The following is a 26,807-nucleotide window of genomic DNA, read 5'->3' on the forward strand; positions in this document are numbered from 1 at the left end:
TGAACTCCATAAGGATCTCACAGATAATTTTCAATGATAAATGCTCTGGCCCCTCTCCTTATTATTCTCCTTATTATTTGAAAAAGAGCCGAAGCACTTGGCAAGGAGTGGAAGGAAGCAATGAGACTAAGATAAAACATTTGGTTAAGTGCACAGGAAGCTCTCTTAAGAAAACATCGATTGTATTTACTCCTTTTTCTACTAGGCAATACATCCTCTCTGATAGGCACAGCACTGGCTCTGAACCTCAGAGACATGTTTCCTTTATTCCCCAAGGGAAATAAAAAGCTTAAAACCAAGGGTGTAAGGCCATCTAAACTTTTGGTCTGAAACCAAGATAAGCAGGGTGTTGCTAAGGGGCTGTGGTACTCTTGGGCAGTATGGGAATCTCTCCCCAACTCTTCAGACTCTTAGCCTGTTTTTATTGCCAAGTCAAGACTCTAAATGGTCCAAAATTCACAGATGAAGGGAAATAAGCAGATAGCCAAGTAATTACAACAGGGCATGTTGAGGAGGAATTATTTTATACTAAATTACTGTATCCTTGTAAATGGAAGGGATTATTTCTGGGGGGAAAAGAAGAGAAAGAATTATGTTTACCCAAGTGGAAAGTTTTATTTTCAACCATAAGCTGGGGCTTCATATCCCATTAAGTAGCTAAGGGAAATAACTCTTTTAGCCTGTTCTTTTCCCTGTCAGTTTCGATTTAAATGAAATAGAAAAAAAATAAAATGGAGCTACAGGTTAAGAGGAGTCTAGGTTCCCAAACCAGAACTCTTCTGTGGCTCTTTTGATGCAATCAGCAAGCTGGGGGTAAGTGTGTGCTCTGTAAGAATTAGTTAACATTGTGGAGGCTTAAGCAGGACTGCAAGATCCTCTACAGTGTCTACAGTGCAGCCTTAAAGACTCTGACCTTGCCTGGAGTCCTCACTACTGCTCCTCTTGCTAGTGAAAAAGGTGACCCAAGTTCATTCTCAACAGAGATAACACAAAACATTGAGAACTTCATGCACAAGCCTGGAGGCTGTGCCTTAGAAACTAAAGTGGCCCCTATAATGCTCAAGCCATGAACCTAAGTCAGTCAGCTCCACCTATAACCACATGCTGGGTCCCACTACAGAAAATTCTGGTAGGCAGAGCTTCCCAGAACCAAGAACCATGTAAATAGGAGCAACAGCAATAGAAGCAGGCAGAACTCAAAACTTGCCGGAATACAAAGACTTTCGTGACCTACAGTATGTTCCAAATGCTAGGAACTTTGAAACTGCTATCTCCTTCCCACATACTGCAGAGGGACCACTGCCAGGATCTGTGCTGGTAACATATCCTGCCCCACCGAGATTTTTACCAAAGAAAGTCTACAGTAATATACATTGATAGCTATGGCCAAGAGAATATGTACTGCTTAAATGGTTATTATGTCATTGGCCTTAGCTCAGTTCCTGATAGCATGGTGGTCAATATCTTGATGAAAATAAAAAGTTAACACTCAAAGAAAAGATAGCTCCCAGCTATACTTATATAACTCCATTAGCCTTCACTGCCTGATGCCAGTGTTAGCCTTAAATTGTAGTGCATTTTCAGATAAGTTTAGGAATCTTTCCCACATGGGAGTCACCTAGCAGAATATATTATACACCTTCCTACACACACACACACACACACACACACACACACACACACACACACATTATTCCTTATTCTCTGTCTTATTCTCAAGAGCAATTTTTTTTTTCCCAGTCTTCACTGGGCATCTTGTTATTACCCATTTTGTCAAGCGTTCTCTCTGTAACTTCAGACATTTCCTGTGTCATTGCTCTGCATGCGCTTTTCTGATTTCTGTCTTCCAGACCTTGAATCATATTTTAGCTGCAATGCTTCATGGCAAAATGTCAGGTTTACTTCCCATTCTCTTCTGACAGTGAATGGAGAAGGACTTTCTGATGGAAGAGTCTCCCTTGAAAAGAAGGTAAAGAATAAAAATGAAGTATAATTATTGTAAAGAAGGTAGAAACTCCGGCACGAACCACGTAGGTATTATACTAACTAAAATGGAAAAATGAAGACTAAAGTTTTGGGTCAATGATGAGTACAAAAGAATCTCATAGAGTTTTATATAAAAAACCAACCACAGATAAAATAAAAAAGTAGAGAATTTTTCTTCTTCCCACAGCCTAGTATTTTAATCTTTGCAATCAATCATAAAATCTATGTGAAAAACCAAACGGTTAAATTATTTTTAAAGGATGGTCTTCAAGGTTAGCAGACACTGAGATAAAAATAAATCATAGTTCATGGAGTGCTGAAAATCAAGGCATCTTCTGCAAAGAGGGGGAGAGGTGTTTTAAGCGAGCTCTGAAGCCATATGGAGAGCCGATGACGTGGGGAAATGTAAGCAGGATTTTTTTCCAGATGGTGGGCACTTGAGTTCACAAGCTGAATTTTGTAGAGGCCAAAGACCCAGGGAAAAAGGATTTTGAGGCTGAACAGAAGTGCTTCTCCAGGTTGAAGGAAATGAACTATTCAATCATACTTGAGAGTCTCAAATTCAGGTCAGGCAGAAGAGGGTGGCATGTGAAGCCAGCAGGTGGTTTCCAAAACTGGCCTCAGTTCAGGTGAGATTCAAAAGCGGTTAAGCAAAATCACTGAGGCAGCAACAAAAGTCCCTTGTGATCGACTGGAACAATAAAAAGTTCAACTGAATGCAAAATCTGGCCCGTAAGTGTCAGTCATCATCATTCTTCAGTGTATGATCTAGGGATGGAGGAAAGGGCAAGGGGCAAAGTGCTTGTCACACTGTATGCAAACCTGAGTTCAGATCCCAGCACTCACAGGAAAAGTCAGTAGTGGCAGTGCCAGCCTGTATCCCTGTGCTGGAATGTCCAGGAGAAGGATCTTCAGGGTTTACTGACTATATAGACTAGCCAAACCAATGCATTCGAGGTTCCTCAAAAGATTATCTCAAAAGAATAACGTGAACCCCGACAGAATAAAATCCCCAGCACCAATTTCTAGGCTTCGTAGGCGTTCACACACACATACAACATGCATACCTACTTGAACATGTGAAAGCACATCTTTGTCACATACACAACTATATATAATATGTTCCACAAACCACCTACATTTGAATGAATTATTCCCATAAAAGGCACATTTTTATTTTTAATTAAGGTGGTTGAATGGGAGATGAAGATCTGTTTGTTGGCTCCTTCTTCATTGTTCTTCATTCAAATTGTGAATTGCCAGAGTAGCAAGGATGTTGTAGTGCTTTATGGACATCTAGAGTCATATTTGGGGGTTGCTGTATCCTGAATCCCCAGAGGTTATTAAAAATATATGTACCTCTTGGTGCACAGTGAGAATGACACACTTGTGCTTGGACCTTCAGAACCTTCAGTTTGCATGCTGAGCACTGAGAGGTTTGCAGGTTTGTGTTTACAGCAATTATCAATATAAAGAAAACGTAAATTTAGATAAATAGCTGCTTAATTTAAGTCAAGCTGTAAGTTTCCTTTTATAGTTATTTTTGAATTTATTTTTTGATTAGTAGGATTCTTATTTTTTCAGTTTCTTTATCTCACATAGAATTAACAAGTGGAAGTATTTAAAACTCTGAAGATGCTTAAAAAAAGAGGTTGTTCAAGACCTACAGATGGTAGGTATTGTTTCTTCTATTTCCAGGAATTGCTTTCACTGAGATTTCTCCTAAAGTAAGTCTATTACCTACTGAGCTGATATGTTGTTCATAAAGGCCACTCTATGTCGAAAGGGTAATGGTTGAAAATTCTTTTCACTGATTCATTGTAAAATGGAAAATGTAAAAATACTTTCTTTTCATGAAGACAAATTGCATTTTTAAATCCTCCTAATGAAGCAGCATTCATCACTGCTTGCTCATTTGTCTTTTCAGGGGGAGTTCTGGGGCATAGATAAGAAGATTAATGTCTCTGAACTTTTCAACACATCGAGTTCAGTCATGGTCCTCCCCCAGTGAGCAGAATTAAGTCAATATCATTACTAACATCCTCAGTAACATTTATAGATTTACATTATGCTTCTATTTCGTTTTTTTTTCTTTTAGGTTTAGACAGTTCATCCTGATCTTACTGTTTGTGCTTCTAATCCAGCAAGAATATAGATACGCTCTCTCTAAACCTTGGTGAATGAAAATTTCTATTCAAAGAGGCTTGGGGTGGCAATGTAAAAGTTAGTAATGCTCAAGAATTTTAAAACAATAAGGAATAGTCTGCCATATGATCGAGTGGATGAAGGAGTTTGCCTTGCCAGCAGGTTTATTTTCGCACTCAGTGTAAAAGACATAGTGAGTAGCTTTACAAAGTTGTTCACTGACCACCACGCCTTCCACATAGCACATGTGCTCCCCCACAGACATCATACCTTGCATTCACGGAATACATATGATTTTATAAACAGAAGAGTCCAGGGTTTCTGCTGTTGTTTCCTAAAACCTATTCATGTATTATTGATCATTCAATCTAAGCTACACACGACATTGATAAAGATTCTGAGAAAGCAAAGATAATACAATAAAGACCACCTTTCCTCAAAAGCCAAAATTATTGGAATTGGGAACCAAGGAAACAACTGTGTGCTATATGTCAGTGGCACAGTAAGACTAAATGGAGAAAGAAGAAACACTCTATGACTAAATTAGAAAAAAATCTTAAAGAAGAGAATCATTTTATTGGGAAACGACAGATAAACTTTGGCACTAGGCTGAACTGAATTGAATAATGTCATATCAGGACATTCTCTCACAGAATTTATGCAAGAGTCTGACCCTCCTGACACTGGGACTAATTAATTCTTCATTCAAGAATTGTATTTAGGTGTTCATTTTGTGGTAGTTTATTATAGTAGACTTTATAAATAAATGCAGACATTTATAACAATGACAATAACAAACTTTCAATGACTTAAAAGAGAAAATAATGTAGAAGTGATTTTTAGGAAATGAGGTAGGAATTTGTTCAAAAGATCAACAGAATCACATGCATGATTGATATCTACTTGGTACACCCTAAAGGAAACATTGAACATGACTTTCATTATTATAAACAATAAAATATTTGAAGTCTTCTTGTTTGTGCTATAGTGAGCGGTTACACTTTAAATCGGAGTTAAGAAAAGTCTCTGAAATGATAAACAGAAGAGGAGAGGAAAGAAGAACAAGAAGAGGGAAAGGAAGAGAAGGAGGAAGAGGAGAGGGAGAAGGGCAATAAAAAGGAAGAGAAAGAAGAAGCAAAGAAGAAGGGGGAAGAAGAGGAAAAAGTCCTTAAGTACCACTGCCAACAATGATTAAATAATTATGACAAGATGAAACCTCTGCTGTACTTTCTGGTCAATGTAAGGAAGCAAATGATTTTAAAGTTATTAGGAATTAGTCAGAAAAAGGTAGTAATTGTGGGATCTTTGACTATTGAAAGAAAAAGTGAAAATTGTGTATGATACTCATGAAAGTAGTGTTTATCCAGAGAACATCCTGTTCACATTCTATAGTGATTTCTAGCTAGTCAAGTCAAACCAATGATTTCCACCTAATGAACAACATGAGAAATCCATGTTCTGACACTGGTTTCACTGCTCTCAGGCTTCCAGATTCAAGATGGATTATGTACCACCAGCACTCATTCTGATTAATCTGATTAATGTCATTGACTTTCCTGGGCCTCCAACTTGAAAACTAGAAACTATAGAACTTCTCAGTCTCTATAATGGTATGAAAGAACACAAACCAGCTCCATTTATACATCAATCAGTCAATCTATCTATATATCTAACTACACATACATACATACACATATATACACATATACATATATGGAACATATATAATAGTTTAGGAGCAATGGCATGGCTCGACAGGCAATTGTGCATGCCTCTTAAACCTAATAATGCATTGATCCCTAGAATCCATGTAAATGCAGGAGAAAACTGACTCTGCAAAATTGCCCTATGACCTCCACTTACATGTCATGACACATAGGCTTTCACATTTGTATTATGCTCACATAAATAAATAATTTAAAAGTCTAATTTAATATACATATGCATACAGAGACAGCAACAGAAGGAGCTGCATGTTTGCTGGTGTGTGTGTGTGTGTGTGTGTGTGTGTGTTCTACTTAAAGAAACCTAATACAACTCTGGAGAAAGTATGAGTAATGATAGAGCTAGAAAATCTGTAACAAAAAATTAAAAGGGAAAATAAATCCTAAATGAAGAGATAGCGTAAAACTTTAAACTGACAAAGACAAGGAGAGTCAATTTAATGAGAATGGAGATTGTTTGAATATCTCAAACTACCGTCCTGAATTAATGGCATATGCAATATTAAATATAATCATTATGAAAGCATTCTTTTAAATTAGATAAGGAAAGATCATAAGAAAAAGTTTGCATGCTTGGCCAGTGAGCCAGTATTGTTACTTGTAGAAATCTGACAGCCTTCAGAGTATGTTCTCAGGCAATAGAATTAAAATTCAATCAATAACAATAACCAGTGTTGATTTTACAGATATAAAAGTTAATTCCTTAGATTTATACTAATATAATCAACACTCCGAAATGGAAAATTTCTTAAAAGATATACAATTTACCACACTGGCCTCAGGCAGAGATAGAAGCAAGGAATAGACCAGAATTCTTTAAAAGAAATTACATGTGTAATTAAAAGTTTTCATACAAAGAAAATTCCGTATCCAGAAGTCTCACTAGTAAAATATATCAACCCTTTAAAATATAAACAAAACGAGACTTACACACATGATTCTATAAAATAGAAGTTGAAAGGACACTCCAAATGAATAAGAAGCCAAAATTAACTTTTCCAGGACTAAATTTGTCTAAACATCAGAGGAAGAGTAAAACAATAGGTAAAATGAACATAAAAAGATAGAAATCCGAAGTCATTTGAGTACGAATTAGATACTCCATGGTACTAAAAATCTGTGTTAAACACCTTTTTGTGATAATAGTTCAGGGCCGTAATTTATTATAATCCTTACAGAAATAAAACTACTTGAAAATACATGCCAACACAGTTTGGTGTAAAATAGTATTGAACAGAAATATAAATCATACCTTAAATGGTTGAAAGCCATAAAATGTCAAAAAATTTCCAGTTCAATTTACTATAATATATAGAATTTTTGTTATGATCAAATATGGAAGTTGGAAGGAGTGTGTGTAAGTAGGCAAAACGGTGATACTGAGATCATGGCAATTGTATTCAGATGCACTATCGGCCTTTAGACCACTCTCTGTATGTAGAAACTCTTCTGTTGCCTCAGTGTGTCATATCATCAGTGACATTCCTGTTGAGACACTGCTGATAGCTCCCAGGGATGGGATGCAGAATACAGGACCAGTCACAGTGACATCAGTTGGTAATCAACCCAGTGGAGGATGTGTGACAACAGTTGGTAATCAACCCAGTGGAGCATGTATGACATCAGTTGGTAATCAACCCAGTGGAGGGTGTGTGACATCAGTTGGTAATCAACCCAGTGGAGGATGTGGATCCAAACTCTTGATACCCTCATCACACGTCTCTTCCTTTTCTTAACGTGAAAGAGCCATTCCTATTCAACCCTTCTCCTGCATGCATTCCTTTCTGTTCTTAAGCAAATGAAATCTCTTTACAAATCACTGCACACTAGTAAATTATTCTGAATTAAACTTGAATTAGTCAATTTTTTTGAAGACTGTTACACACATTATCTCTCGTGTAAATTTCCAAAGGCATCAGAAAGTGCAATCCGATCATTGATTCATGGATGTGAATCTTCCATTGGGGGTGGGGTAGATTTATTCAGTGTTCTTAAGATGTTTAATCATTCATATAACTATTATTGTCTAAATTGTGGTAAATTAGATTAGATTAGTACTTCATCCTTTTTATCTTGAGAAAGAGATTTGGCATCAGGATATATGTATGCATTCTCTATTTCTGACAGAAAAAAATTTACTCTCTGTCTCTCTCTGTCTCTCTGTCTGTCTGTCTGTCTCTTTCTCTGTCTGTCTGTCTGTCTGTCTGTCTGTCTCTCTCTCTCTCTCTGACACACACACACACACACACACACACACACACACAAGGTATTTTATATACCTTCCTCTACATTTTCTAAACTAAGGAAGAGGTTATAGTTTATATACACCATAGCACACCATAGTACACAGCATACTTATCTTTAAATTAATCTGCATCTGATTAGGAAACAGACTTATATAATAATTTAAATAGGACAAGGGTAATATAAAGAGTTAATCATTTCTTCTAGGAGAAAAATTACGGTAATGAATTGGAAAAGAAAGGCTGGTGGCAAGCTGTTTGGGGGTCCATTGGCTTAGAATGAGGACATTGCACTTCCGTTGCTGCATTTGAACCTGCTTTAAAATGGTGTGGTTGCAGAACACTAGTTAGTGGAGAAATAATCTGATGCTCCCAAGCAATATTTATCCACAGCTGATAAGCAAGTTCGGCCAAACCTCCATGGCAAAAAGTGAGCCAACATGAGAACAGCCAGGCAGACTGAACAGGGGCATTCCTGCAGGCACAGGCCAGCAGTTCTTGCTGTTCAGGCCAGGAGATGAGCTGGGAGGTGATCACCAGGCCTGGGCTGGGACTCTCAGTTTCTGAGAAAAGAGCAAAGAGCTGAATGTGGGAACATACACTCACCAAGAGCCTCATGCAACAGCAGTAAGCTGAAGCAAGCCAAACACCCAGACCTAGGAAGGAAAGCTTTGCCCCTGCATGCCCTCTGCTGACAAGTCTTCACACTGTGCTTGGGGTTCTAAAAGTTCCAGCACCTAATCCATTACCACTAAACAGGCATTGAAGGGTGAATTCAAAGCTGAGAGCCAGTAAATCCATTCCCAGAAAGTAGATTTCCATCTTTCGTTCGTAGACATGCTGTCCCCAAAGTGTGCCAAGACTTAATAACTTACTGATTTCCATGACATTGTGTGATCCATGAAAACGGGCCTCCTCCCAGTAGCCTATGTTTTTTTACTCAGTGGTTAAAACTTTCCAGCAGGTTCTGAAGCTGGACTTTCTCACACTGAATCCTTGCTGCTCTTCTTCCAGTAATATGGATTTAGGAGAGCTGTGTCTCCTCTTAAAGTGTTTCATCCAAAAGCGGCAAACACCATCCATTTCCTTGGGATGACCGAATGTTGTAATATATATTAGAGCTTAGAAGGGGGATAACTCAAGATCAGAGCTTAATAAATATTAGCTTTGAAAAGTATTATCGATTGAGAAACAGTTTGATAGAGCTTCTGCGTCCTTGGAAAGAGGCAACTGAGGTCTGTGAGCCAGTTCACTAATTCGTTTACTCAGGGGGTCAGGCTTTATCATATCTTGTCTCACAACCCTGGGAGATTGTATTGACAAGGCTTTGTGCTTACATTTCAGATGACTAAGTGATCATTATAGCCATTCACAACTCTCATCTTGTTTATTCCCTATTGACCCTACAACTCCTCAATCCACTGAGCAATCCAAGGTATCGGCTTATTTGTCAAGTTATACACTGACACCCTGAAGCCTACTCTACAAACGGAAATACAATTTGTTAGAGGTCAAAGGACAAAAAAATGTTCTCAGTTTTGAAGTTGTAAATTTGAATGTCCTCATTTCCTGAGACTGTATCTGACTTCTTTTATTTTAAACCTAATTTATGCAACGAGATTGCCAGGAGCATATGCCAGTAACTTAGTAAGTCATAAATGCTAAATTGAGAATCATTGGGTCCCCAACTATGACCTTTGGGTACATCTCTAGTCTTCTTGTTTTTCATGTAACTGTTTCTATACACAATGAGTAGACAGGTGGGCAACAACATTCACCCAGACACTTGTCTTTCATTTCTGTCTCACTGTTGTTCCTTGTTCTTCATGCGATCTGCAGACTTTTACTTTGTTGTCTTCTAAAATGACTAACATGTGGTCAGGCCAAAACAATCTTTTATATAAGTTCAGAGGAGTAATAATAATTCTAATATAGGCTTTGGGCATGTTCTCAGCCAACACAGCAGAAAGAAACCAATAGAGCTTAAAGGGTATACTGACAGCCATACACACGTGTTCTCCACCATGGAAATAGTGTCATAACACAACAGCTTTCATATTTTGCAACACTGTACTGAAAATAGCCCTGCAGATAGAGGCTATTTCTTACTCATGCAATACATAACACAACACAGCTGCACACAACAGGTTTAGCACATGCATGATTAATGCAGTCAGTGTGTTAAACAAATGGATGGCTACACTTTACAAAGTTGAAGTTTCTCTTGCTCCTTCTCTTCAGTCCCTTTTCAGGAAATCCTCCCAACTACACAATATTGAGAGAGAATCTTCTGCAATCTGGACCCTACAGTAAAATATTTCTACTAAAGCTGACTCTCTCTCGTAGTTTACTTTTATGTCAACTGCAACAGGTTAGAAAACCTCAACCATTCAGAAAATGACTGGAGAATCATTTATCTTTGCTGAGAGTACCAAATGACACGAGCATCCAAAGCCAAAGCATGAGCCTCTTGATTCTCCTCAGCTTTCTTTATCCAACAAATCTCCCTGTGTATAAAACCAATGTACCTCAGTGAAGAACTGTTCACGTAAATCTCAGGGGGTCCTCAGGAGATTTCAGATAGAAATGTTTGAAGATGCTAATCCTGCTTGCATTAGAGCAAACCTAGTCACAAAGGGACATCAAAGGATGGATGAGAAAATGCAAATATTCAAAAGAGGCAAGTCAATCATGACCTATGGTACCAAGAACCAAATACAAGGTTTCAAGAAAATACACTAATCAATTTTCCAAACAGAGTCAAGGACCAGTATAAGCATGATTCATAGTATCTGGAGAAATAGAAAGCATGTTAGATGGAAAAATCAAAGCAAAATATAGAAGAACATTTATGAGCAGCAAATAAGAAAAAATCTGATTTTGTTGTGGTGGGTGAATATATGCTTTCACACATTCACAGGTCAAACTTAGACAGGCCTACAAGCAAAATACAAAGAAGAACAATGCATAAAAGGTATACAATAAAAATCCAACGCCCAAAAGGCAGGAGTTTTCAGAGAACAGTTTATATATTCATTCACTCATTCATTTCACTGACAGTAATTATAGATGCCACACATTGCTATAAAACCATGATAAATAAGATTGCATCCTTATCATGAAAAAATGTCTAACTGAAGATTCAAGTACAAATATAAGTAGGAAACTTCTTGAGCAATGTTATAAATGCAATAATGGAAGTAGAAATCCTTCTAGAAAAGGGAAGATATGAAATCAAAAGTCCAGATGACATGGGAGCATTCAAGGCATCCTTTAAATAGAGTAGACTGTAACATGAGGGGGCCGGGCCTGCTTGTTTATAACATGAAAAGGCCGGGCCTGCTTGTTTGTGTTTCTGTCCTGCCCGGCCCCACAAGCTGTTTAGTCCCAGAGTAAAATCACACAAGAGATCTCTTTAAGTTATAATGCTGATTGGCCCATTAGGTCAGGCTTCTTACTGGATAACTCTCACATCTTGATTAACCCATTGTTCTGATCTATTTTAGCCATGTGGCTCAGTACCTTTTTCAGTGGTAGCAGCTCACATCCTGCTGCTTCAGTAATCTGGGCAGGAGTGGGAGGAAACAACTTCCTCCTCCCCAGAATTCTCCTGCTCTCCTTGCAACATTTCCAGTTCCTGTCTGGCTTTCCCGCCTACACCTCGTGCCTGGCCAATCAGTGTTTTATTTAAAACATGATTGACAGAATACAGACAATTCTCCAGCACCAGTAGACTGCCTTCATCTCTACCCAAGACTATTACAAAAGTATTCTTACTATTCTTCTGCCAGCTTGCTATCTCTCTAAGCCATTTCCCATAGATCAGCCTGTGCAAAATGGGGATGTGATCATGTGACAGGCTGTTTTAAATACTTGTCCTGTTTATCATTTAATAAGAATGTAGAAAATAATCCATCAAACAACTTGTGAAACCTTCCCATCCACCCCTTCTGGAATTCCAGTCTCTTCTTGCTTTGCTCTTGCATGCCCTCTCTATTCTATCAACGTGTATTAGTTTGATTGAGCTGCCACAACAAATTTTTAAGATCTATGCCTCTTTTTAAATAGATATTTCTTTTCCCACATTACTGGAGGCCAGAAGCCCAAGGGATCAGTAGGCATAGTTACTTTGGAGTCCCCTCTGACTTGCGAATGGTGCTGAGCCTTCATGTGGTCTTTTGTACATGTGCACCTTTAGTGTCTCTCTTTATATATACATTTCCGTAAATAACAGTCCAACTACATCCTTGAAGTCTCACTCTTAAAGCTCCATATCCAAATATCCACTCATTCACGAGGCATTGGAGAATCTCAGGAACTCAGCATAAGAATTTGAGGTGACACAGTTTACCCCATGGCAGTGTGTACATTTCCAGCTGCTGAAAGCTATGACAATTCTCTTGGGACTTCAAAGACACTAGTCATCCTCCTTGGGTGTTTTCCTTCACCATCCAAGTAGGTTAACATCAATTCATTCTTTAGATATCAAGAAAGACTTCAATGAGTTGCCCCGTTATTGAAGTATCAAGTTATCCCACTTCTCCAAAATCTCTCCTATTATTATGACTTTAATTACTTACTGTGGTCATGGTAACCATTGCTTAACCGTAAATAAGGTATTTTTATGAGCCTAAGAATGATGTTGTATGCTCAGACCTCATTCCTTATTATTTTTAGTAATTTGTATTTCTACTTTGGTTACATTTGTTATATTCTCTATATTACAAATTATTTGTCTTTATATTCAATTGCAAACACTTTTCTTATATATGTTTTAATTTATTTCTAATTATTTTAGGTAACATATTTTGTATTTTCTATTTTTAATTCAAAATTTGGGCCAATATCTTAGCTGTGTCTACTCTTTTGCTCCTGGATTGTACTTTATTTATTGATTCTAATGTGCTTTTTCCCAAGTCTCACATTATTGTGAGCACTTACAGTCTTCCTTTCCTTGCTCTTCCATTATTTTATAGCCCCTTATGGAAAGACATACAAATAATTCAACAATGTGAGCACAAACAGAAGACACTAAAACAGCAGGTGCAAGATCTATGATTTCCAGACAAACAAAAGGAAAATTCATAATACAAACCAATCAATAGTAAAGTCAGAAAAGCTACCACAAAGGCAGATCATAGAGGATAGAAGGTAAGATAGAATTATTGAGTATATGAGAAACCGTGGTATTTGAGATGACACAATGCAAATTATAAAATAAGATCATAAAACTTTCACAGGTATAAGTAATTCTACAAGTATAAATGAGAAAAATACAGATATACCTATTTGTGTGTCAACCATAATAAAACATTTTAAATCAAAATACACTACTTGAGGAGTTACTTTAGATGTCTTGAAACCTATAAGAAAGTAAAATCTTATTCAAAAACAAACCTGCTAGAAAAGCATTAATTTTGAAAAATTCCAGGACAAAGTCAGTAATGCCTTTGAAGTAGGGTATTAGGTATTGTTATAAGTTCATTCATCATAAAGAAAACTTTGTGTAGTCTAATGGTTCATACAGTGCAGAAATTATAAATGAAAATTATAGAAGTGAAGTGCAAATTAAGAAAAATGTTAATGATAAGAAAAGGTTTTGCTTTCATTGCACAGTCTGGAACCCAAACATAAGCAGCTGTATCTGATGGACTAAAGGAATGAGGTTTAGCATGTTACTCCATTCTGCATGGCTGCTTACTAAAGCAATATTAATACAAATCAAACGGAAACAACAGATGCAGTTTCAAAAATGCTTAATTTATTATTTTTTCTTTTAGCTGTAAGCATTTTATTCTTTTTTCAAAATTTATTTATTTATAAAAATTTCCACCTCCTCCCCACCTCCCTTTTCCCTTCCCCTCCTCACCTTCCCCTCCCCACCTTCCCTTCCCCCCTCCCCCTCCCTCTCTAGTCCTAAAAGCAGACAGGGTTCTCTGCACCGTGAGAAGTCCAAGGTCTTCCCCCCTCCATCCAGATCTAGAAAGGTGAGCATCCAAACAAACCAGGCTCCCACAGTCAGTCCACGCAGTAGAATAAAAATCCAGTGCCATTGTCCTTGGCTTCTCAGTTACCCTTCATTGCCAGCCACGTTCAGAGTGTCCATTTTGATCACATGCTCCAACACTCCCAGTTCAGCTGGCCTTGGTGAGCTCACACTAGATCAGTCCCACTGTCTCAGTGGGTGGACTCACCTCTCATGATCTTGACTTCCTTCAGGTTCTCTCTCCTTCTGCTCCTCATTTGGACCTTGGAAGCTAAGTACAGTGCTCCAATGTGGGTCTCTGTCTCTATCTCTATCCATTGCCAGATGAAGGTTCTATGGTGATATGCAAAATATTCACCAGTGTGGCTATGGGACAAGGCCAGTTCAGGCACCCTCTCCTCTGTTGCCCAAGGAACAATCTGGGGACCTCTCCTTAGACCTGGGAACCCCTCTAGAGAGAAGTCCCTAGCAAACCCTAAAATGGTTCCCTTAATTAAGATATTTACTTCCCTGCTCTCACATCCATCCTTCCTCCATCCCACCCATCCCATTCCCCCAAGCTTTCCCCAATCCTCCCCTTCTCCCCTCTCTCTACCCATCTCCCCTTGAATCCACCCCCCCCCAACTTCCCACCTCCGTGCACCCAAGTTTTGCCTGAAAATCTTGTCTACTTCCAATATCCGGGAGTATAACTATATGATTTTCTTTAGGTTCACCTTCTTATTTAATTCTCTAGAATCAAGAATTATAGGCTCGAAGTCCTTAAATTATGGCTAGAATCCACTTATGGATGAGGAACATACCATATTCCTCTTTATGGGTCTGGGTTACCTCACTCAGTAAAGCGTTTTTTATTTCTATCCATTTGCATGCAAAATTCAAGATGTCATTGTTTTTTACTGCTGAGTAAAACTCTAAAGTGTATATGTTCCACACCTTTTTTAACCATTCTTCTATTGAGGGGCACCTAGGTTGTTTCCAGGTTATGGCTATTACAAATTGTGCCGCTAAGAACATAGTTGAACAAATGCTTTTGTAGTATGATAGGGCATCTCTTGGGTATATTCCCAAGAGTGGAATTGCTGGGTCCTGAGGGAGGTTGACTCCCAGTTTCCTGAGGAACTGCCACACTGATTTCCACAGTGGCTGCACAAGTTTGCATTCCCACCAACAATGGATGAGAGTTCCCCTCACTCCACATCCTCTCCAGCATAGGCTATCATTGGTGTTTTTGATTTTAGCTATTCTGACAGGTGAAAGATGATATCTCAAAGTTGTTTTGATTTACATTTTCCTGATCACTAAAGAGGTTGAGCATGATCTTAAGTGTGTTTTGGCCATTCGAAGTTCTTCTGTTGTGAATTCTCTGTTCAGTTCAGTACCCCATTTACCTAACATTAAATTAAATGGAGAGAAACTCAAAGCCATCCCACTAAAATCTGGAACAAGAAAAGGCTGCCCATTCCCTCCATACCTCTTCATTATAGTGCTTGAAGTTCTAGCAATAGCAATAAGACAGTATAAAGAGATCAAGGGGATTCGAATTGGAAAGGAAGAAGTCAAACTTTCATTATTTGCAGATGATATGATAGTATATATAAGTGACCCCAAAAACTCTACCAAAGAACTCCTACAGCTGATCAACACCTTTAGTACTGTGGCAGGATACAAGATCAACTCCAAAAAATCAGTTGCCCTCCTATACACAAAGAACAAAGATAAAGAGAGGGAAATTATAGAAACATCACCTTTCACGATAGCCACAAATAGCATAAAGTATCTTGGGGTAACTCTAACTAACGAAGTGAAAGATCTATTTGACAAGAACTTTAAGGTTTTAAAGGAAGAAATTGAAGAGGATATCAGTAAATGGAAAAATCTCCCATGCTCTTGGATTGGGAGGATCAACATAGTAAAAATGGCAATTTTACCAAAAGCAGTCTATAGATTCAATGCAAACTCCATCAAAATCCCAGCGAAATTCTTCACAGACCTTGAGAGAACAATAATCAAGTTTATATGGCAAAACAAAAAACTCAGGATAGCCAAAACAATCCTATACAATAAAAGTACTTCCGGAGGCATTACCATCCCTAACTTCATACTCTATTACAGAGCTACAGTAATGAAAACTGCTTAGTATTGGCACAAAAACAGAGATGTTGACCAATGGAATCGAATAGAAGATCCAGATCTTAATCCACAAACCTATGAACACCTGATTTTCGGCAAAGGAGCTAAAACTATACAATGGAAGAAAGAAATCATCTTTAACAAATGGTGCTGGCATAACTGGATGTCAACCTGTAGAAGAATGAAAAGAGATCCATATCTATCACCATTCACAAAACTCAAGTCTAAATGGATTAAAGACCTCAACATTAATCTGACCACATTGAACCTGATAGAAGAGAAATTGGGAAGTAGTCTACAAGACAGGGGTACAGGAGACCACTTGCTAGGTAGAACCCTAGTAGCACAGACAATAAGAGCAACAATGAATAAGTGGGACCTCCTGAAACTGAGAAGCTTCTGTAAAGCAAAGGATACTGTCATTAAGACCAAAAGGCAACCTACTGATTGGGAGAAGATCTTCACAAACCCCTCATCAGACAAAGGTCTGATCTCCAAAATATACAAAGAACTCAAGAAACTAGACACTAAAATGCTTAATTTATAATGTGTAGCAATTTTAAAAATGACCCAATGCACCCCCACAAATGGAAAAAGTATAGAAAGGGTGGTTTACACAGAATCTGTGACCACTTCTACTCATGTTGAGGTGTGGGACATTTAAGACATGATACGGTCATTGAGGTTAAATTTCACCCATCAGGAGCTTGCTCTTCTTTTCATACAGCTTGGCTAGTCTTTACAAAAGAAACTTGTTATAAAGTCCACTCCCGTGTCTTATTTTTTTCATACACAGTAGCTTGATGCACTTGCCTGGGGATCCCCTTCACTTAATGCAGTGGTCCTTTACCTCCTTAATGCTGTAGCCCTTTAATACACCTCCTTACGTTGTGATAACCACAACAGTTATATCATATTTGTTACTACTTCATGTCTGTAACTGTTCTACTATTATGAATTATAATGTAAATACCTGATATGCAGGATATCTGTTAAGCAACCCCTGTTAATAAGGGGTCACAAAGGGGTCAGCTCCCACAGTTGAGAACCACTGATCTAATGTGATCTGCCATGTTAAGATTCTAGTGAAGCATCTGTCAGAAGTGACTGCATGACCTTGGATCTTTTGCCTCTGAAAATATGAGTTATCCTCTTTTCTTTATAAGTTGGTCAGGTTCCAGTATCTAGTTAAGTGAGAAAGACAGGCAAATAGAAAAGAGAAGACAACAAAGAATTAAAAGCAATTAACAAACAAGATACCTAGATTTTAGAAATGTCTTATAAGGAACTTAAAGAAGAATTAATAATGTGCTGATTATTTGTAAACAAATGGAAACTATATTTTAAAATTGACTGCATATAAAGAAGAGAAACCCCAAAAATAGATATGGAAAATGATACTGGCTTACAAGTTGTTTAGATTGGCAGAAGAAAGAGTTGGTGAATTTAAGGTGGGTGAAAATAGAGACAATAGGTTGGAAAACAACTAAAATTCATTATATCAGTTTATGAAACTGTCAAACAATGCAAAAATAAAATAAACATCAGGAATAAAGAGAAACTCAGAGAACTAGAGGAGCTATGCAGCTGTCACTCGGGTGACTCATACCCAGAGGGAAAATAGACGGAGATAGAAAACACATATGAAATGGTAATAAAATTTATCCTAACTTGTTAAGAAACATAAACCCACAGATCCCCAATACTCAGCAACTCACTACACTATGTAATATTAAATTTGTCCAGGACAAACAGTACATTTGAGTTAAGGGAATAACAGCACAAGGACATTTGGCCTTCTTTTAGAATAAAATGGTGACCAGAAGGTACCATGGGAACATGTTTAAAGTATCCTCAAAAACTGCATGTTAAAATGACAGTCTACAGAATGGCAAAAGACCTTCACTTACCCCACATCACACAGAGGTCTGATCTCCAAGATATACAAAGAACTCAAGAAATTGGTCATCAAAACAACAAATGGATGGAGCTAGAAAACATCATTTTGAGTGAGCTAACCCAGACGCAGAAAGACAATTATCACATTACTCACTTATAGGTGCTTTTTAAACATAAAACATAGAAAGCCAGCCCATAAATCACAATTCCAGAGAGCTTAGACAACAGTGAGGACCCTAAGAGAGACATACATAGATCTAATCTACATGGGAAGTAGAAAAAGGCAAGATCTCCCGAGTAAATTAGGAGCATGGGGACTTTGGGGGAAGGCTGAAGGAGAGGGGAAAAGAAGGGAGGGGAGCAGAAAAAAATGTAGAGCTCGATAAAAATCAATAAAAAAACATAAAATAAAAAACTGCATGTTAGTACTTTACACCAAAAAGGCCCTTCCAAAATGAAGGTCAATCTAACACAGTTTCAAATAAATGAAAACTGAATTTGTTGCCTGGAAACTACTATATGAAAAACAATAAAGTAATTTCTACAGGCTTAATGGTTATGACACCAGATGGGAAGCAAGATCTGTAGGAAGAAAAGAAGAAAGAAGAACATACAATTTGATGTAAATATGAAAGCAGATTTTCCTAATTTTCTTAAAGTATGGAAACTGATGCAAAAATTACAATATTATCTTGCATGAAATGATGGATTGCTATAGTAAAGAAACTATTGGGCTGATAATATATACAAGTAAGTTTTACAAATTTTGTTTTTCTGTAATTAGTTGTGTATTAACTATGAGTATACTTTAAGTGCACATTATAAACCCTGAGCTAACCTGTAAAATTATCACGTAGTGAGCATGAATATGAGTCATTATTAAATAAAAACATTAACCTGGTCAGACTGAAGGCAGGGAATAACATTAAGTATAACTATGAAGACACAAAGGAGTTGAAAGAGATTAGTAAACACAAAGTATTAAGGTTAACCACATGAGCATTTAGAAGATGTAATTCTATTTGAGTAATAAGCAAATTAGAGTCTAACATTTAAGGAAAGAAATATTAATAAAGACAAAAAGATAAATTCTGCAATGATAAGCACATTACATCTTCAGAAAGTTTAAGACAATTATAAGAGTGATGGATTTAATAATATAACTTCAAAATATGATACATACAATGCTGGATAAGGATAAAACAATAATTATTGAGTATTAGATATGTTAATACCACCAATTATTTAATAAGTGGGAACATATAAGAAAAGGGAGGTATATAGGGGCTGCTTCACATTAAATCAGAATATTACACAGTGTAAGATCATGATAAATGGTATTAATTTGAAGCCTGTACATTCTCATGTAACACACTAGTTATGTGAAAGCTAACTAAGACACCTGTAAATCACAGCAAAGAAAGCTCCATCAGGAGGCATTTGGATGATACTTAATTGAATTGAATAAACATAAAGCATTCAGTGCCCAGATAAACCTGGCTTTGGTGGAAGATCCAGAGTACTAGATACTGACATTTTTAAAAAGTTATCAAGAATTTTATACTGATTCCTTAATTTTCAATTTATAGCAATAAAGCTGAAAAGATTAAAGATCATGCCAGTAAAAGGTAGAAATAATAAAGAGTAGAAATCAGAAAAAGAAAAACAAAGAATAAAAACTCCCAAAAGTAGCATTTGACAATTTAGAAAAGTAGTATTTTAGAAAAAATAGTTAATTATATAAAAATTTCGTTTAAATTTAGGATAATAAAAATAAATTAGGACATGAATAATATCAGAAAATAATATTATGAAGTCATCTAGAAAGTCAAATTTTTTTCTCAAAGAGATCAAATAAATTTACTCTAATATCAAAAAGGAATAAAATATAATTTGACATGTTTTTAATAACATAAAACAGTGGGTTTTCTATTGTCATTTTCATACTTGCACATCATTGGACTTTGCCTGCTCTTGTCCCTGTCCTCCCTTGTCTCCATTCCCTTTCATCTGTCCCTTTTCTTTCCCTAAATAATTCTCCTTTCTGGCTTTATTTCCTACTCTCTCTCTTTCTCTCTCCTTCCCTCTATCTCCCCTCCCCCTCTTTCTCTCTTTCTCACACACAACTTTCCTACCATAGATGATGTAACTATGGATATAGATACAGATACAGATACAGATACAGATACAGATACAGATACAGATACAGATATAGATATAGATATAGATATAGATAGATGGATGGATGGATGGATAGATAGATAGACAGACAGACCTAGATATCAAATAGGAGAAAAAGCATTGGTCTTTCATTACCCAATACATTGGCCTTCTTCTGCACCTATCTCTCTGACTTTAGAACTCCTCTTCCCTGCCTAATTTCTGAAGTGTATATGGACATTGTGATTCTCTATGACATGTTGACTTAGGCTCCTTCAGAGTTATACACAGAAGTGGTATGACAGGATAATATGGAAGTCCTATTTTTAGGATTTGTTGGAAAATAGCAGTTGCAGTAGATGCACTGGTTATATTCCCCCCAACAGTATATAAAGTTTATTTTTTCCTACATGCTCATTGGCATTTGTCATCACATTTTATTAATAATAGCCATGCTTACCACATGGAGAGAGAGAGAGAGAGAGAGAGAGAGAGAGAGAGAGAGAGAGAGAGAGAGAGAAATGTCAAATTATAGAATAGATTCTTTCTGGGTCTCTTGTACAGAGGGACAAAGTCAGCTGAAGTTGGGGACTCCTGTTTCCCTACTCCTCCATTTGGTGGTGATCTGCAAGAGTTGGACACAGAAGTGGACCTTTCGTGACCTCTAGCAGGCTCTGTTGGTCCTACTTAGCTTTTCAGTCTGTGGCCCTGATAAGGCCCCTGCCCCTGAATCTGGAGACACTTAGCTCCCAGTTCATTCATCCTAGGATAATATTGTCTTAGCAGAAGTCTACTTCCTGGTTGTATTGAGGAATGTGAAAAGAAAACACTAAGATTCCTTTGGGAATATATCTGTGTCTTCATATAAGCCATTCAGCAGTAAAGCCACCTTCTGAGGAGTGATGCCACAGAAGCCAAATCCTCAACTGGAGGTGTATCTTTCTCATTTGGACAGCAGTGGATCTCATGAAATATAGGAGGATCTAGAGAGTGGGCCATCTTCTGACCTCAAGTTCATGGTTATCAGACTGTGTGATTTGTCTTCAGGTGATGGGGTTGGCCCCTAGACACAGAGGTGTAGCTGTTGACCACACTACTCTCTGATGTCTGATTGGCCCTGCTGGCACCTTACCTTCTTCATTTGTCTGCTCCTTCCCTCCCCATGATTTCCTTCCAGAGCTGTCTTCCAATCTGGGATCTGGGTGCTTTCTTTATTATGTTCCACCTGATGCACATCTTTTTATTCCAGTATAATGTAGATTTTAGCATTAACCTTTGCATTGCAATTTGGAGTCAAGGAATAATACCTATAATTTTGTTTTCTTTCTTCACCATTTAACTGGTTATATTGGAGTCATTTGTAGTTTCACATGCATTTTAATTATCAACAAACCTTTCTATGTGTATGTTCTATAAAAGCATGTGTATGACTTGTAGTTTTACTATTTTCTAGAAACTCTTGAGGTCATTTATTTTGTTCTTCCTGCATTGTTCTACCAGTCTGGTGTTAAGTAGCAGAGATGAAAGCAGACCTCCTTGTCTCCTTCCATATCTTAGAAGGAAAGTATTTCATCTTTAATTCTGCTAGGGAGGATAACTTTAAAGATTATCAAGTTGAGACCATTTGCTTCTGTTGCTGGTTAGCTGAAAATTTGACCCTAAGTGCATACATCTGTATGACGGTAGTGTTTTCTCAAGTGATTTTTCTGCATCCATTGAGAAGACCAATAATTTTTTTGTTTTTAATAGATTAACTTAATGTGTTCTATAAATTTTCAGATGTTACTACAATCTTAAATGAATTGAGATTGGTTCCTCACGCTCCCTGTACTTTTTGTCCCCTAGTGATAGCTTTGACTAGCAGGAGATGCAATGTTCTATGTGTTCTCAGAAGGCACATTAATCAGTACTATTTTTCTTATACTTTTATCTGCTTTCTTTTAGGATTTATTCAGGCTAAATTTAAACTGTTAAATTCAGAACTGTGTTATGGATATCAATGATTTAAACAATAAATTAAGTATTTTACTTATCTAGAGTAACCTGAACATAGGTTATTATCGCTAATTCTTTTAAAAATAGTTCCAAGGAGCAGTAACAAAGCATAATACATGGTCAAAAGATAAAGTAAAAAAAATTATAGTAGTCTCAAAGTAGATGCTATCACATGAGTTTCAAATTTATATATGATATTTCCAATGTTGAATATTGGTATACTAAAGTAATATAGAGTTAATAAGATTTCAAAAAGGAACATAATCTGGAGGGAAGTTGTAAAGCTCAATGTGTCCTACTGAAATCCCCATTGTTACTGGAACAGCCACACATATTTGAAATTAACAACCTATGACCCAAACTCACTTTGGATTGACTGAGTCCTGCAGGCATTGTTACAGGCACCCTGTTTTCACAGACCTGTGCAAAAGACACTTCAGAGATTTGGAGAAGGAGTTAAAGTGGCAAATCCACAGTAGTGGACTATCAAAAAACAGTTGTTGTGTTTTGATGTCCCAAGAGGCTGCAGAGTTTCTGACATGTAGTGGATTCTTATAGATTAGCCATAATTTGTTTGATTTTTTTTCAGATACATTTTGCAAAATACAAAAACAAAACAAAAAGCAGTGTAGCATCTTAAAATAAGATGTAGTTCACTGCAGAATGCTACACAGAGGTGACTTAATGTCTACCACTGTTTCTGTTGTGACTGGTAGTCACTGCCTCTGGTGGTTTAATGGGTAAAGAATCAAACAAAGTTATTGGACAAGGGGATACAAGGAACACATTGCGAAATAGCATTCACATATAACAAGACTTTTTAATGACCATTAACACGTTCACTTTAGCCAATATCAAGATACACCTAGAACCTCTCTATAATTTTGAAATATTAAGATAATTACTGATTTTGATCTGGGCATGGAGAAGAAAACAATATGGCATTTGTGTTCTCTGTAATTTAGCAAGTGCACTAAATGAGAATATTAGTCTAAAAATATGCGGCTGCATTCTCCAGACCCAACTCTATATGTGGCAAGTATTCAGTGCTAAATAAATGTTTTTTTCTAAATAACAGTGGTGGTCATGTAAAGAACCCTTGTCCATGCATACTAGATTTAATGTCTTCCATGAAAAACCTTCTTATGAATATTATATCTAAACTACAGAGACAGAGACTTAGTCATATACCATCCATGGTGTAAAACAGTTTAACCCCTCTATTTCTGCACCAATGTTGTCCTTGATCTCTTGTCTAGGGCTGTCTTGTCTCTTTCTTTGCTAATTTTCTTCTTTATTTTCTTAATCTGATTAATATATTTCCATCTTTATCAAGTGTAATAGATAGCTGATCTAATTTGGAGCTTATAAATTATATAGTTGTATGGGAGTTGATTATAGCACATAACTCTAATAGCCTGACAATCTTTTTAGAGATTAGAAATGCTGCTGAGTTCCCTTTTCTATGGATGATTAATTTTCAGTGGTTATCAACTCTCAAACTGAAAATTAAGCAATACATATTTGCTTTGTGGATGACCAGTTTTATTAAAGTAGTAGAGTTGATGCAATTAATTATCAATACTCTATAAAGAGGAGCCGAAATTAAAATGTCTTGAAAGAAGGAGGCAGGTATGCATTGTCAGTGGTAAAATCCAGTTACTGTCCTGAGGAAGATGTGCTAGTCTATGCTTTACACAGCAATCTAGATATCACATACACACCATCGCTAGAGTTCTTATTTTTCACCTTTTGAGGATAACTGATTTTCTCGTCTACTACTCAAAGCTGAATGCCTCACAGATGCTCCAGCTGATGCCAAATACATTCTTTGGTCCACATCAGTGCTTAGAGTCTGCCACCAGCATTGGTGCCCCTCCACACTGAACAAAAGAATATTACATATTAAATCCAAATATTAATTTCCTTGGGCTTTGGTTGTGACTAAAATAATGCGGTAGGTAGTCTCACAACTAAAAATGGTTAAGTGGTTACTTCGCCGTTTAGCCTAGATGCTAGGAATTCCAGGAATGTCATTTTGTTACAGTCTTCTTCTTTGGGAAGACACTATTCCACAGGCTGGATGGTCCTGTGGGGTTTTGCAGAATGGCACTAACTGTCTCTGACTGCTGTAAGAAGTCCTACAGCCAGTGGTTACCCACCCACTGGGGTGTTGCCTCTTATACTATTTATGCCGATGTAGAGCATGCGACCAGCCTCTTTTCCAGCTGCGGGATTCGGTTTCTGATCTTCGGTCCAGCAGAGGACTCTGATTTGTGAGTCTACCCCTAAGTAAATAACCATCTATTTCTCAATTCTGAGCTAGTGTGGGATTTCTTTTAAGCATCCTTCTTCACCAGACTGATCGTCTTGAGGGTTCTTTTTTTGGAAAATGAAACTTTCTTTGTCATAATTTATTGATAAAATCATTACCAAAAGTTGTGGGTAAGATTTGCTATGTTGTCATGGGAATTGGGATCATAGCATTGAAATTTGAATTGGGTTACATTTTCCTCAATGAATCCTTTCATCAATTCCATAAATTCTTAATGTAAGAAATGCCTTGACATAGCATTAATAAATGTATTAGGTACCCCATACATTTGATACACTAGAATTTTGTACAAAACCAGGTAAATAATGCTTCAAGTATAGTTTTAGGTGCCATCACTAGAGTCTTGATGATAAATTATACCATCAAATACTACTAAATGTCCTTTATATTATTGCAGATTCCAATATTCAAAGTATAATTTGTATAGGTAGAAATGTTGAGATGTTAGGTTGACTAGGGATATTTGTGATGCCTTTCAGAGTCATAGGGTTTACCATGCCAAATAGTTTCTCTCAAGCAGTTCACTTCCTTGTTGGCATCTGGCATGTGTGTACCATCTTGATCACTGACTTTTATCTGTCTACACTTTCCAGAGAACAAATGTTCCAGTACCCTTTAAGATGGAGGAGAAGCAATCTCCAAGTTGTAAAAGGCAGTAGAGAGGGTATGTATGCAGAAAACTGGAAAGGATAGAGTTCAGGGAAGAGAAAGAGTATGTGTCTTAAAGTCTTACGTGACACTATATGAAAATTAAGCTAACACAAAGGGAATATTTAAATTGTACTGTCATATAAATACAATAAGTGATCCAATGTAAAAGCTAGAAACAGGAGGAAAAACTTAAATGTAACTGATTATCAAAAATAACAAACCTGAAAATGGCTGCAGATGGAGAAACTGAACATTTTTTTTCCTGAGGGATAAGGATGAGTACTCAGATTTTACAGGAAAAAAAGAATTTTGATTTGCATAAGCCATAAAGGTAGAATTTCACGGATCACCAACTGTGAATATGAAATGTGGTTTGAGGGTAGAGAGGGTGCAATGGGCGTTAGGAGGATCTGTCTTTTGCTGTAAACTATCCACATAAGTAAAGATTCTCTGAGGCTAAGACATGCACATATACAGCACAGAGACTAAATACACCGGGTTTTGCCCACAAGGCACATATGGGAGTGGGTAGGCAGAGTAGATCCTGTCAATCATCTTTGGAGTCTTTGCATTTCTGAGAAGTGTTTGTCTCTCACTGTCCAGCCTCCGATATCACAGATGTCCCCAGACAACTTAACTTCTCAATAATTCTCTTTTTAGTGTACTCAGAAACATTTCACCACAATTAGAATCATCCCTAAGCCCCATAGCAGCACAAAATTTAGGAAAATTCAATAGAAACTTTTGGAGATTATTCTTTGGTGTGACTGTACCTTTTACTAGCCAATTATGAGGCCTGGAAGAAACCTGCAAAGCAAAGGATTGCTGTCACAGAACTGCGTTCCACTTGCTTCTTTATTTCAATTTTATTACAAATAATATATTAATTAAGGATCTGTTTGATGATTATTATTATCATTATTATTATTTAAGGTCATGAGTAGTCTGTTACTCCGATTTTCAAAGAGAACCACTTTCAATTTTTTTTGAAAAAGGACATTGCACTGAAAATCAATGTGTCTATTCAGTGCACTTTCAATGCAATGTGAAGTTTAGAGACTTCCCTAAACAAAGGACTTTTAAGCAACAGGTGCAATCTGCAAAGACTCTATAGAGTTTTAGCTGTGAAGAACAGTTTATCTTTAGAATACATCAGTGAATGAAGGAAATGGGTCGTAAAATCCAGCCTCGGGTCTTTGGTCTGAAATCCAGTCTTAGGTCTTTGGTCTGTGGCTGATGACTTGTGAAATTTTATTCTTGTCAGTTCTAGAGGAGAATGAGGAAAGAAGGATAAAAAGGTATTTGAAACAATCCCTTTGTAAGACATGAAAAGATCTGAGCTAGTATCCTCTTTTCCAGCTAGCAAGTTAGCTCACTGATTCAGGGCTGTGTTGGAAGACAGGAAGTTCTGTTATCAGAGATGAGGGATCACTTATCCTTTGCAGCAAAGGAAAGAGCTGGAACATAAGCATTTTGGAGGCTAGTTACCTATGACCCAGTCCTCACGGATCAACAACAGGGCAAAGTGACCCTTGCACACACTGGTGGTT

Source organism: Myodes glareolus, chromosome 6 (genome assembly GCF_982192425.1).
Source record: "Myodes glareolus chromosome 6, mMyoGla1.1, whole genome shotgun sequence".
Classification (NCBI taxonomy): Eukaryota; Metazoa; Chordata; class Mammalia; order Rodentia; family Cricetidae; genus Myodes; species Myodes glareolus.